Genomic DNA, 14,486 nt, shown 5'->3' with positions numbered 1-14,486 from the left:
CTACACTGCTTTACAGCTGCTGAGGATCTGGCCAGTAATTGTTTCCTGTATTTCTTTTCCTGATCTTACATATATTTTTTTAGAAGATTAAAATATATTAAATACAACTTTGGAAGAGAAATTTTCTAAGAAAAAATATAAATCGACTCTGAATATGGACATTGGCATTGGATAAAGAGACACATTTGGTTTTCTGTGCAGGGGAACAGTTATAACTAAGTCCACAACATGCTTAGTTAAAGCAATTGTCATGGATACTGTGACTCACTGGTGCATGTTTATAGTACTAAAACAACAAATCAACAACAGAAAGTGCTGAAGGATTTAAAGTTCTAAGTGAGGGCTTGATTCTGCCATCCTTAATTTCCTACTGCTTGAGTAAGCGAGGAGCCACACTGAAATAAATGGATCATTCTCCAGAGAATCCAAAGTTGAAGTCATTCTAATGAGATCTGGAACATGTAGTTTTGGCTACTAGAAGTCAATGCTCAAGTAATTTGTGCCAGAGGACTAGTGTCCTAGAAAAACAAAGGGAATGGTCTCTTACCCAAGTCACATAGCATCTAAAACATAACGAAATACACAGTATCGTGGGTCTTCCAGAGACCAGATATTCATTGTAAACTTGGCCACATCATTGACTTACATTGATATTGACCCAATCTTCCCTCTTCCTGTTGATTTAGGAGAAAGCATAGTTGTGTAGGGTTGCCTGGTGCATAATTACAGACCAGTTTTTGCAGAAGCAAATACCGTGTCCTCGTTTAACCCTGCACCACTTACTGTAAGGATGAGTTCTGTGCAGGCGTGTTAATTAATTCCATATTTGTGGAATCATTCTATTGTATTCCTCTGTTTCCTGACAAAAAATAGAAACCATGTGCTTTTCCTCTCCATCTGCTATGCTCGTCTTCCATTCGGTAAAATCCTCCCAGACTCACAAAGTGAATGTTATACTTCATACAACATCTATTTATATATTGTTTTTTCACATTAATGTTGCTGTAGTTAAGTGTAAAGAGCTGTAATGTTAGTCAGCCATGTTTGTGGTGAGGTGAAGGATCCATGCAAATATAGAGTTCTATATAGCGTGTTTTCCTTTCCACACCATAACAGCTAATGCTGCTGACTTGTGCAGAAGAGAGTTGGGGCCCTCCTGCACCATCCCAATAGTGTTACATACCCCTGGTCTATAAGCACAAGGACTACAATCACACAATTAGGAACAATTTACCAAGGGTCATGGTGCATTCTCCATCACTGGCAAGTTTTTAAATCAAAATTTGGTGTGGTGTGTGTGGGTGGAGGTGGTGTTGTTGGTGGGTTTTTTTGGTTTTTTTTAAAGAAGTTATGCTCTAGTTCAAAAGGAATTATTTGGAGAACATTCTATGTTCTGTGTTATAGAGGAGGTCAGACTAGATGATCACAATAGTCCCTTTTGGCCTTCAAATCTACGAATAACTAATAAATCCCTTATTTCTGTTGCAACCAACTGCCTTCCTTTGCTCCTGCCTGCAACACTGTGCCGTTCTGTCATTAGAGGGTACAGTGATACACTGGTCTCTTGAGCAGCCGCATATTACTTGCATCAGATATAAAAGCAAGGTGGTGACAATCTCCCATGTGAAAATTTTCTCTATAGTAATGTAACAAAATTCTAGGTATTTATATTCTTGAATGAGATGGTGTGATATAGCCTGGTTATTCCTTATGGACTTTGTAGAGCTGGGTGAATTATTTTCAGTGAATGATTTATTTGACAAATCTAGCGTTTTTTCTGCTTCTGTATGTGAATTCTTCATAGGCAGGCTTTGATATTTATTATTTTGTTACGTGACAAGTGGGTAACAAATATATTAATTCTGTTGATTGCTCTTAAACTATCCACTTCCACTATTATATTGAGTATTCACCATTAGTACTGCGCAATTAGTCAGTGCAGTCACTCCCTAATTAGATGACTCCAAAAGATATGCACAGCTTTCAAGGAGACTAGGTGAATCTTCCCATCATGACTTCTCATGTGAATTAGCATTTACCACACATTCTAGTGAACAAATATTTGCTCACTGGAATGAAGGCTAGTAGAAAATGGCGCTTTTGAATACCAACAAAACAAGCTTTTGGTTTTTATTCAAAAGAATATTTGTAACTTTGTTCTTTTTGCAGTGTTTGCCCTGCTTTAGTGAACGGGGTGGTTTCCTGATCGGCTCACAGTATAAAATTTCTACCTTCTTAGGGTCAACAATAAGCAAAAGGAATGCCAAAGAGGAGTTCAAAATGACATTCATGCTATGTCCATTGGCAAAAGCAAAAAGATACAGGTTCTCTCTCTCTCCCCCCTCCTAGTAACAGAGGTAAGATGTTATTTGCAAGTATAATTTTTAACTTTACAGTGAAGATTTACCAACAACTTTTTTTAGAACTCTTGTTTTAAAAACACCTTTCTTTTGTTTGCTGTAAAAGAAGGCAAAAGCATCTTGCTTCAGTTTTCCCCACTTTAGTTTAACTTCCAGTTCTTTTGCAAAAGAACAATTTTAACGAACAAAGCTTCTTACTCAGTAAACATAACTAAATCATTTTGCATTTCTCATGGGATTTTGAGATCCAATAACACTTTGCTCTCCTCTTGTATCTGAGGATCTCAAAGCACTTTGCAAATATAGAGCCCCCGTTTGGCAATCAAGCACATGAATGGCTTTGAAACCTATTGTATCTGTAACGTTACCGACTGATTTGGAGAATTGGGACTGTAGTGGGTCAGATTCTGTCCTTAATTATATTGGTGTAAATCCATTGAAGCCAATGAGATTGTACAAGTGAGATGAAGGTAGAATATTGCTCCTATGAATTAAGTTTTTTAGCACACCTGGAAGGTGGCTAAACATCATTGTCCCTAATTGATAGGGGAACTAAGATGCAGGGAGGTTCTGATTTGCCCAGAAAACTTGCACAGAAGTTTATATAAGACCTGGCACTAGTACCCAGAACTCCTGACTCCAATACTGTGCTTTACTTGAAGACCATCGTTCCTCCCTTGCTTTGCTTTGTGCTAGGAGCTCCAAATATTACCTGTTACCCATTAAAAACAAAGTTCTCATTGAAATCAAAGGAGTTATGCCTGCACAGATTTTGGCCCAAACGCTCTACACAGCAATACTTCCTCTGCTGGTTTGAAACTTGCACTGAGGGTTAAAAATCATCTTGCTAACATTGATAATTAGCTGTTATCAGTAGCTGTATCACAGGTAACTTCCTTCATTCCCTAAAGAGTAAAAGCATGCCTTTCTATCACACTAATGGAAATGCACCCTCATTAAAACTCACTTTAGGTCACAGTTACATGCTTTTCTTGTTTCAGACAACACAGCAAAGTCATGGCTCATAAATTAAGAGGTCAATTGTTTGTCACTGAAGCTGAAAATATATCCTGAAGGTTAGGCACCTGAGAGATCCTTTAAAATGTTGTCAGGTTTCTATGACAGTAGTCCTTTGAAAAGAATGTTTTTTGATACTTATCAAGGAAGAAACTTCAACAGTTGCCTTGATCACCACTGATTGGAACTCATTAGCTTGGAAACCTTTACCACTGTACTCGAATGCAAGTGGCACATATCAGTGATACTTTTTTTGTTGATTCAGAAGAAGTTAAAACTCTTCTATTATGCGGTGTAAAACTCAACAGCACTGACACATATAGCTCCAGAGGTTCTGTGGTTATGACTCTCCATGGCATAATAGTCAGAATTGGGTTAGTTATTAAATGATTATCCCCATTTGACAGCTGGGGAACTGAATCACAGAGAGATTCAGTGATTTGGCCAAGGTGTCACAGGGTATGTCTACATTGCAAAAACAAAAAAATCTGCACCCCTGAGTGACAGTATTATACTGACCTAATGCCCCCCTTAGTCAGCGCTATGTCAGTGAGAGAGCTTCTCCCGCCAACGTAACTACCACCTCTCAGGGAGGTGGGTTAACTAGGCTGATGGGAGAGTGTTTTCCTGTTGGTGTAGAGCATCTTCATTAAAGAACTACAATGGCGCAGCTGTAGGCACCGTTTCAAGTGTGCACGTGCCCTTAGTGAAACAAAGGGTGTCCTTTGGGCATTTGTAAGCTTATGGGAAGTATCAAGCATGTGCCTCTAATCTGTGTCGTGAATTCTGCTCTCCAGCACTCAGTATCCTGTGAGGAGGCAGAGGTACTTGATGTGCAAGAAGCCTGTAACCTTATCTTGTGCTGTGTTGGAAACTTGGCTTTATCGTTCACTTGTTTGGCCATCTCTGAGTGGGGAATGTGAAAACCAGTGGCTTCTTCCTAGCATGCTAGCTTAAGAAACCAAAGAACAGGTTGTATTTTATATAGCTTGCTGGATAATGCTCCAGAAAACCCATTCTAATGTGAAAAGAGAGCAAACTAACCTGCCAATAGATTCACTACAGGTGAAACTATTTTCACCCATGTAAGATCTTAGGAGTCTGGCTTTATATGAAGAGGAGGGACTGGGGAGACAAAATTCACCACCCACGTGGGAGACAGGACACAGTGCTTCAGTGAAATTGCTCCGGTTTCTGGTACTATGATGCAGTAGCACATTCTCACCTTGTTTCATCGTTAAGGGGACCTGTTCTCTTTGACATTAACTCTCATCAAAGTCCTGTCAGGTTTCAGAAATGCCTGGGCCTAATGTTGCAGGGTGCTGTGTGACTTGGAAGTCTGTCAGAGCCGAGGGCACTCAGCAACTTGCTGGATCAGGAACTCTGTCAGCATACCCACCTTCTGCAGCTCCCCACTTAGGTTGACCTGCACCTCTGAAATCCATGGGAGTTTTGCACTTGACTTCAATGGGAGCTGGATCAGTCTCTTAGTCTGCATTGCTGAACTTCATTGCTGAAGTGATGAGGACTGGAATAATGCAGTGCAGACAGGATGGGCCTGGTTTCCTGTGTTTACATAATTATCAGGAAGACCCTGGGTTTTTAGGGATGAAGAAAGTGTGGGCTAGGGAAGGGCAGATCTAATGGATCCATTTAGCTGTGGATCATCTAGTCTTCTCCCACTTCCCACTCACCCTGTAGGCACTGCATAGACTTAAAATATGTTTGTAGTGATGGTCACAGACAGGGCCATCCTTAGGTATATGCAGCATATGAGGCTCCATAGGGCACCTGAAAATTTGGGGCACCCCTGGGTCTTAGTGTCCACCCTTCCACCTCTTCCTATCCCTGTTCTGACCTTTCCTGCAGCCTCCCACCACAGCTAGCTGCTGCAGCCTGGTGAGTCTTCCTTCAGAAAATGGTCAGAGAGAGAGTAGTCTGAATTGGGTTATGTGGCCTCTGAGGATCTCACCTCAGCCCATTGAACTCAGTGCTGCCAGCCATGAGTCTGTCCCAAACCCTTGTGAGGGGGCTGGGCATCCACTAGGGGGATTCCTCTAGCTTCTCCTGCCCAATTCGCCCCACACCCAAGGCCCAACATAGCTGGTAACTCTAGTCCTTAAAAGTGAAAAAGCCTTCCAGACCTATTAGCACAACATTGAAACTGTTAAAGAGCCATTCAAGTGGTAATGAAGCCATTTAACAGGCATTTGGCAACCCCCAGATATATACTGTCAGTTTCTGAATTGACTGACAAAGCCAGTTGTGCATTACTGTACTGTCTCCTCACTGTATTTTCCACTGAATGCATCCGATGAAGTGAGCTGTAGCTCACGAAAGCTTATGCTCAAATAAATTGGTTAGTCTCTAAGGTGCCACTAATACTCCTTTTCTTTTTACTCAGAACATTTTAGTCTGGAGTTTAAAATATGCTTTAAAAATATGTCATTAGTGTGTTGCTGAAGATTATAAAATCACAACTCCAAAAAAATCCTTGCATAGATTTTTAGATGCACAATCTGAGTATCCATCTTTAGCCTCAAATGCTTGGATCGTCAGACATACAGTTTTTTTTAAATAAATCCTTCAAAAGTCCACCCTTATGTAAAATACACATGCGAGCCCAGGCTGCCGTCAGGCATAGGGGGCACCAGTTTAATAATACTGCATAGGGCCCCATAAATCCTAAGGACAGCCCTGGTCACAGAGCAACTTTGATGCCACTTTCAGCCAAAGGAGAGGATCTTTTCTTCTCCGCATCTCTGCAGAACTTGCCGCACACAGCCCAGCTTCTCGGATCGTGTGGATTTTGTCATTAAAGAACAGCATCTCTCCTTGAATAGAACGTGAAAATTAGTGTATTGTTTGACACTTCACCTTACGATTGCTTAGGCCATTGTTTAACACTTGAAATTGAAACTCAGACATAGAATAGTAAAAAAAAATTCTTTATTGTGCATCAGGTGCATTTTTTTCTTTTACAAATAAAATCGAGGGATGAAAACAACTGATCATTATGATGATCGTCATGTTTAAAGAAAGCGTCTGGAAAACACGCTGGCTGTTCACATTTGCACCAGCATTCTAAGTCATGAAGCTAATTATTAACGAGAGAGAGATACCTTGTATATAAGTAGCAGAGTAGGTCTTCCTTCATGTAAACTGATACAGCCCATTCCCTTTACCATTTAGGCAAATATTGAAATGAAAATGGTCCATGTGTGTACACATGTATATCTACACGATGTACATTCCCCCCTCAATGTTCTGGCATTTGTAAATAAAAGGGATTCAAAACCTCACAGACTACAGTAAGGTGCAAGACCCCAAATTCACATCTGGTGTACACAGGAAGTCTACATTGACTTGAAAGGAATTGCCTCCACTTATGCTGGAGGTGATTTTGGCCAGAGATGATAATGTTACTCCTTAAAAACATACTTGTTAGGAAACTTGCATTTTTGGTCAGCATACCTGTATCGCAGTTCTGTGGATACTAACCAGACCGCAGACATGGGCATTGTGCAAAGCAGAGAGACCATCCATCACAATGAATTAGAAGTAAAATATTAGTGAGCAGACATGTTCAGCAGCTGAAGCAAATTAACTGAAACCATTTATGGGATTCATAAGAGAAAGATATTCATTCCAAATTTTACTGCAAAGTGATAAAATCTGAAGGTTTATCCAGTTCTGAAAACCAGGGCATTTTCCCACGAGGACACAAGAGTGAAGTTTGAAGTTTAAAAACTTGTTACCTAGCATTTTTCCTAAAACAACTTGAGCAAAAATTGTATCATATTACAATCCACTTGGCAGGGCTTTTTCAGTCCCTTTTAATTTTTAACACTATTTTCTTCATCTGTCTCTGAGTTGTGCCTCTTGAGCAACAAGAACATCTGTGGAAGCTTTTCTTTCACAACAGTTTTAGGGTTTTTAATGTTTACAATATGTTGATCACTTTTGTTGTGTGTATTTAATGTGCTTTTTTACATGGGGGCTAAATTCAGCCTGAAGTAAATGGGGGGCAAATACATGGCCTGAAGTAAATGGGGGGCAAATACATGGTAGTTAGTGGGGTTACAGCAGAGATGAATTTGACCCTCAGCTTGTTTACTGTGAATCCTGGAGCCATAAGTCTTCTGTTTATCCAAAGCATGGGTGTAGCCGAGGAAATGCATCTGCCCCATATAGCTCTTCTACTGGATTTCAGCTCTGGTTTAGAGGAACACCCTGCACTGTGAACTGAGAGTATTTCAGTCTCCATGCTCTCTTAGTGCTTGGCTTCTCTGCTGAGGCTGACAACACGGTGTCAGCTAATGCTAAATGTGATAGTGGTGGCTTTGTAACAATGGACCCTTATCCACTAGAAACAGGAGTTAGACCACTAAACTCATTTGTTGTGGGGCACCAAAAAGCCATCACATGGCAAGAACTTTTAGTCCTCTCTGACTTGGATGGGATTCTAACTGTAAGCCTAGAGATGAAAGGTTAAGGGACCATCGATCCCAGGCCCTTTAGGCACTAAGCGCCTCAACACCTTGCCAGATTTGGCCCAGTGAGCATATCCTTCTTCCATTTCCTGTAGTTTCATATATGGGCAGTGGGAGGGGAGGAACCTGAACTCATTACTGATCTTTATTTGATTGTAATTTGGAAGAATATTTGCAACAAACATGTTTTAATTTTAATATTTGGACTGAAATATGAATTTCACTCTCAGCCTGTTGAAATATTTCAACTGGTGGAAAGAATCTATTTTGTAGTAAACTAAACACATTACAATAGTAATGTACTTGATTTTAATTTTACTAGCCATCCTGATCTGAGCTGAAGAGCTGACTGGTTATCCTTTTATGGAGGCTATGTTCTTATCTGTATTTGAATAAAGACCTTTTCTTTTAGTAGTGGAGAAGGGGTTAGGGTGGAGAGGTTTCTCGCACAGCCATTTGCCATCAAGCGTTAGCACATAACTGATAGTGGAAAAACAAAATAGTCTAACAGAACCGGAGGTGGGGGGAGGGAAATGAGCAGCCAAGAGCTCAGTTTTTAGTTCCAGCAGACTCAGCTAGCAGAAGGGAAAGATCTGGGGCTCATTGCCAGAGAAACATTTCTTAGTGTAAACATTTGAAGGCATCTTTAGAATGCCCTTATCATAGGAAGCCCAAAGCTTTTGTACTCTGGAAGTTTTCAAGTCGGCAGCAGCTTGGCAGGCAACTCTGGCAAAGAGACTTTTTAATGTGGATTTTTAGTACAAAGAAAACTAAAACCAAGCTGACCAGAAAGACTGGAATTTCAGCTCTCTCTCTCTCTCGCCCCCTCATAGGATTTTTCTCTCTCTCTTTCTGCAAGCCCTTTAAATCAGAGATTACTGGGTCAGTGACTTTCATTATCCCTCTTATACCAGTATCCTCTTGTCTTCAAGCTCCTGAAGAAATATTGCTACCTGTAAGTATGGTTTCTGTGTCCTCCCTCTCCTATTGAATATATTGTTGTATGAATTGAATGCTGTAGCGTTTATGCTAGTAGTATTATTTAGTGCCTTTATTGAATGTTGCAACAAGGCATACAGACAATATTTACAGTATTTGGGATGAAAGATTCATTCTAATTTCATATGGAAAAGAGGCACTAAGTATTACCAGTGGGTTTACCACTACCTTTAAAGATTAGAAGTGAAAGATTCCAAGTGAATCATATTCTCTTAAAATGCAATTTTTTTACTAATTGATATGTATTTCTAAACTGTCTTTATTCCACCACCAGTACACTAATAAAGCTTTATAATTTTATATTTTGTTACTTCCCTCTTTAAACTTAAGGGTTTGAATGTGTTAGCAAGGCTTCTTTGAATTTTCTTGTAAGTGAAACACAGTAAAAGAGAGAGATGTGGTACCAAAACCCGAATATGCCTTTAATATTAATAGAAGGCAGAGTAAAGCCCTTCAGATAGATCTATTTGCTTTAGCTAGGAGACTCTGGGTTTTTAAAGCATATTTTAAGGATATATTTTATCTTGCAGTAGAAATCTGAGTTAAGTTTTAACATTTTTTTTTGTTTGTATTCAGATAGCTGCCTTCTCTTGACCTGAATTCTACAGACGTTGATTTGTAATATTTTAAGGAAGTGCTTTGCTCTGCTCTTTCTTTGCATAGATACAGAACTAATCTCCAAAACTCAGATTTCTGGTTGTGTCTTGTTCAGCTTCATTCCGTGTTGTGTTGAGATGCATTAATAAGCCGAGCTGCTGCTGCTAATTATACAGTACATCCTGAAAGGAGTATTCAAAAAGCTTTTTGGTATTTATGATCTGGGGAAGTCTATTCAGTGAGCCAATTAACTGATTCAGTGCTGCATAATCTGCTAGGTACAATGAGCAACATGCATCTCCAGTGCTACCATGTACCTAGTATGTCCCATACGAAGCGCGGGCACTTGACTGCTGCTGCCACTGTGCTTAAGTAGTGAACGAGCTCATGGTCTAAATTCACTTGTCCTCTTTCTTCTCCCTTTTTCTAACAGTGTCCACTAACATCCATTGTCATTAAGGGTCTGTCCGCATCTCCATTATGATCCTTCCCTAACATTTTTAAGGGTTTACGATGGGGATGTTTTCACCCAGTACTCCAACGCAGAATAAAAAAGCCTGGGCTCTAAATTCTTCTTGTGATCTTAAGCAAAACCTTGCTTAGAAGTTAATTGAGTGCTTTGTGATTTAATACCAACTATATGAAAAAGTTGGTGGGCGCATGATCTCCACATGAAGACTGTAAAGCTGTTTAATTGCTTCCCTCCCCTGCCTATGCAAAAATAGCAACCCCTCTCTTAAGGATAAACTGTAAAACAAGTAGCTTAGAAACTGATTACTTTCTTTTATGGAGTGAATTTCTGCTGGGATAAGGGAGATATTCTTGATGCTCAGGGAACTTTCCCAGAAAATGAATTCCCCACACTATTATCCCCATTAGCTGTCTATAGTGTATGGAATAACTGTATGCTGATGATATACAGAGTTGTGGAGTCTTGGTTTGGATTTTAATCCTATATCTGAGGCCTTTCAGCTTTGAGACTTTTTTCTACTGCGGGGATTTCTGTTCTATGCAGAAATAGGCAAATAATGCTGCAAAAAGTATCCATGGATATTAATTTATTTTTAAATGAATATGCCTAAGTTGTGTTCACTTTCTGCAGCAATTCAAGCGATCCGGTTTAATAGTACACACATTCACGGTAAGTGAATTTTAGCATTTACACCAGATGTGAGCTCATCCAGTGAGGGGAAAAGGAAACATTTGATCTGACCAATCACATCTAAGCAATACATTTAAAATAGTCATGATCAAATGGTCATTATTAGTTGAATAATGAATAAACTAAAGAAATTGTGCTCTGCTTGTGGATATCCCATGAGCAGAAAGAGAAGTTAAATTGTTCACTGAGCATTATTGACTCAGCTCTATTTACCATGATCAGTGATTCTGCAATAGCCTAATTTGCACAAGGATAACCTGCTCTCCTATATATGGTTGTCTGTGGAACCAGTTATTGTAGGTAGGTGGTCTGTGCAGAACTGGATGGCAGCAGCTCCTTCACAGTTTGTAACATGAGATCCTATGAACGATTCATCTGCCTTTTATGCACCTAGGTGAAAAACCTGACTAGGAATAATGAAATGTTTTATTTTGTCTATAGCTGCCATTATTGTGATGCCTGCGGCAGCGTTTCAAAGGGCTCTAAAAGCTGGCTTTGAAAATAAACTGCAGCTGTATTCCATCTGATTTTCATATAAAAGTATTATTCTCCAGCTGCCTAGAGCCATCGTGTGAATACATGAAGTTGGCATAGTGGAGATACACTATGCAAACATCCTGAACAATGAAAAAATTTATTTATTTATTTATTTATATAAAAGATAGATACATTGCTAAAGAATGATGCATTACACTTTTTTGTTCCAAAATTACCACATTTACCAGCCTGGAATAATTCTGATGAGAGACACCTTCCAAAAAAGATCAGCTTTAGAATGCTCGAGTGTTAACAGTAGTGAGTATCCTGTAGGCAGTGTTGTCTAGTGGTTTGACCAGGAAGTGAGCAAACCTGGGCTCTATTCCTGACTTTTCTACTGACTTACTGTGTGACCTTCAAGCAAGTAACTGCTCTGTGCTTCATTTTCCCCCACCCATGGAGTAGGAATAACAACACTTAAGTTTCTTTGCAAACAATCTGAGGTTCTCAAATGAAAGATGCTGTATACATGCATAGTATTGTTGTTAATTGCAAATTCTGATTGACCTACAGAGGTGAATGCATTATTTTAAACAATTATTTAGTGTCTCTCATTAGAATTACTTGCTTGAAGGTCACACAGTAAGCACGTAGCATGATTGTAAAAACCCAGAGTGCCTAGCATCCCTCCCTCTTTCTAAGAATTGCCAGCTTTACACAAAAGGAAGTGAAGGATCACACAAGCTCCAGGATTTCGTAATCCTTTAGCATGTTGTAAGGAAGTTCCAGAGTGTCACATAGTTCTAAAACAGGGAAACCAGCAAGACCAGTGGAGGGGCTACTTGCTTTTGTCACCAAAAGTAAGGCATGGCCCACTTCTTGATGATGGGAGCCAGAATAAGGCAAAATGAAGATCCTACCCCATTTTTCCCTAGGTTACTCTTTTACCTCTTACAAGAGCACCTATAATTACATAGAAGATGTAGCTGGGGAGAGAGTAGTTAGTGGGAGGTTTTAACTGATTTTCAAACTTTCCAAAAAGTTTGGTGTGTGATCGGGAAATGGGCAAAGATTTGCAAAGATTCCTATTTCTCCCAAACTGATTTGCCCATCCCTACAAATAACCATCCACAATAACATTATGCTCCCATTTGAGGGCAGAGGAATTCAGTCAGTGTATAATTCCACAGGAATTAAAAAGGAGGAAGGAAGGGTAATGTGGAAAGTAATATTTTACTGGTGACACCAATCAAGTTCTACCAGAAGCTGGAACATATAGTTTCCTTCAGACAGCTGTCAAGAAGATAACGCTATATATTTGTGTATGGTTTTAACATTAAGGAGCCCTTGATTCCTAATGAATATATGTACCATGGGGGTGTGAATGTTTAGAGAGTGTTGCTTTCTAGATGTATAATGATTCTGAAAAAACACCCAGGGAACCTGAGTAAGAAAATCTTTACATTCCCAGCTTCTTGTGGGTAAGCTGTTTCTCTGGGGTTAAATAAGAAGAGGACAGAGACCTCCTAGTTACCTTCTTATGTGGAAAATATTTACAGTATTCATGCAGTGCAATCCAGCAGCTAGAAATTAACTGTAGGGAGTCAAATGTATTAAAATGCAAAAGGAAGAGCTGATTTTAACTGTTGGTCTCTCCAATTATCTTCAGCATAATTGTCTCTTTTTAACACTGCAAGCTCTATATCTAAGTTTTAAAACTCTCTAACAGTATGAACAAATAAACGTAACACTTTAAAGAGAAGCAATGCACTAAAAGGAGCTGTGTGGAAGACGAAGTTTTGAGGGGAGGCAGCAATGGGTGTAACAAGCTTGTTAGTCTGTCAGAAACAATGACCTACTTAATCACAATGCCCTTTTAACAATGCACTGTTGACTGTATGGGATGCTGTGTGGGGTTTTGTTCTTTTTTTCTTTAAAGAGGGCTGGGTTGTTTAGATAAGTTTAAAGTATCTGTTCCTAATTTAGAGAAATCTCATCCCTCTTCATTCTTCTTTCTTTCTCTACCTTTTACAAAGTTCCAGGAGCTCTATTTGATGATGAAGAAATGGAGCACTGCTCTCTTAGGAAGAGTCCCATCCAGTCCTTGGAATTTCTCATTGTTGTAGTGGTAGAAATACAGGGCTTTCAGGGTTTGCCTACACAGGGAAAAACTGGTATAGAATACTTATTGCTCAATCGCTATTCCATGTTAGATCCCTGTCTGGATGCTCTTATTCTGCACTTGGTGTGCTTTGAGAGGTTTCAGTTAATCCACTTCCGAAGCGGACTGTGCACTTTTAGTGCAGAATAAAAGTGACCATACACTTGTGGAATAGCTATTGAGCTTTAAATTCACACTTTAGCTATTTTGCAATACCTTCCCCGTGAATTCCCCATTTAGACCAGCCATTAGGCTTCAACAAGGGACATTGAGGTGGCTACTGGAATACAGCCTTTCTTTCAAATTCTGTGATCTCTTCCTCTTTCCTTTCCTGTTAATATTTTCCCCCATGCTCTCTCGCTCTCGTGCTCTCGCTCTCTCTCCCTGCCCCTCTTCCCCCTCAGCCCCCCCGCATTCTGTTCTTCAGTTATGTATATATATACTCTCCAGTATTGACAATGCTACTTTCTTGGTAGAGCTGTCACCCCAGGCCCAGCAGGTTGTGGGTTTGAGTTCAACAATGGGATTTAAGCTCATGTGCGTATGACTGACATTACAGTGCAATAATACAAGGCTCAGCTATGCTTCAAATATGATAAGTCCAAGTGGTCCCCATTGCTGTCTGGTAGAACTTTAAAATTCCTATGATGCTATGTATAACTTAAGTGTTCAGGCCAACGTTTCTTCTCTTGAACAGTCTAATGTCTTGGGCTTGTGTGAACTATTGCTGACTACATAACAGTTGTGGTATTATGTTGAGAACAATCAAGTCTGAAAATTAGTGACATGAGAATTAATGCTGTCTGATGATTTCCCAATAAAAAATAAACTCAGGATGCATTTTTAAACACTCCCCAGTGGAGACGCTTAAAAAAGTTCCCGTTGCTTTTGAAACACAATTACTATTTGTAGTTGGATGTCCTCAGTCACTGCTAGGATCACGGAATTCCACAAACAATGAAGCAACCATATCTGTGTTTATCTTAGGGAAAATGGCAAGTTTTTAAGGGCAGCCGCCGTACATCTAACTTTCATTAAGCCCATGAAGAGAGTGTGAGAGAGACTTTAATTGAAATACGTTTGCCTCCCACTAGGACTACACATTATAAAACAAACAAACCCAGGTAAGTATAATATATGAATATAACTGGCAATCTGCCTTGGGAGCGGCCCAGAACCGAGCTATTATGGAAAGCAAATTCAGTTTCATCCTCAAATAG

At 39.7% G+C, this 14,486-nt stretch overlaps 1 protein-coding gene across 1 annotated transcript in view; it reads left to right on the top strand.

Moving 5' to 3' along the window:
- The first annotated feature begins 8,622 nt into the window (after nucleotides 1–8,622).
- Nucleotides 8,623–14,486, top strand: part of FREM1 (FRAS1 related extracellular matrix 1) — a 103,772-nt gene continuing 97,908 nt past the window's right edge. The window contains exon 1 of the mRNA XM_074953412.1: nucleotides 8,623–8,825. The gene's annotated coding sequence lies outside the window, so the exon portion shown is untranslated. The remainder of the gene's footprint in view (nucleotides 8,826–14,486) is intronic.

The sequence above is a fragment of the Natator depressus genome, chromosome 5, assembly GCF_965152275.1.
Source record: "Natator depressus isolate rNatDep1 chromosome 5, rNatDep2.hap1, whole genome shotgun sequence".
Classification (NCBI taxonomy): domain Eukaryota; kingdom Metazoa; phylum Chordata; order Testudines; family Cheloniidae; genus Natator; species Natator depressus.
Note: the sequence above shows the minus strand (reverse complement) of the source record. Positions and strands in the feature narration are given on the sequence as shown.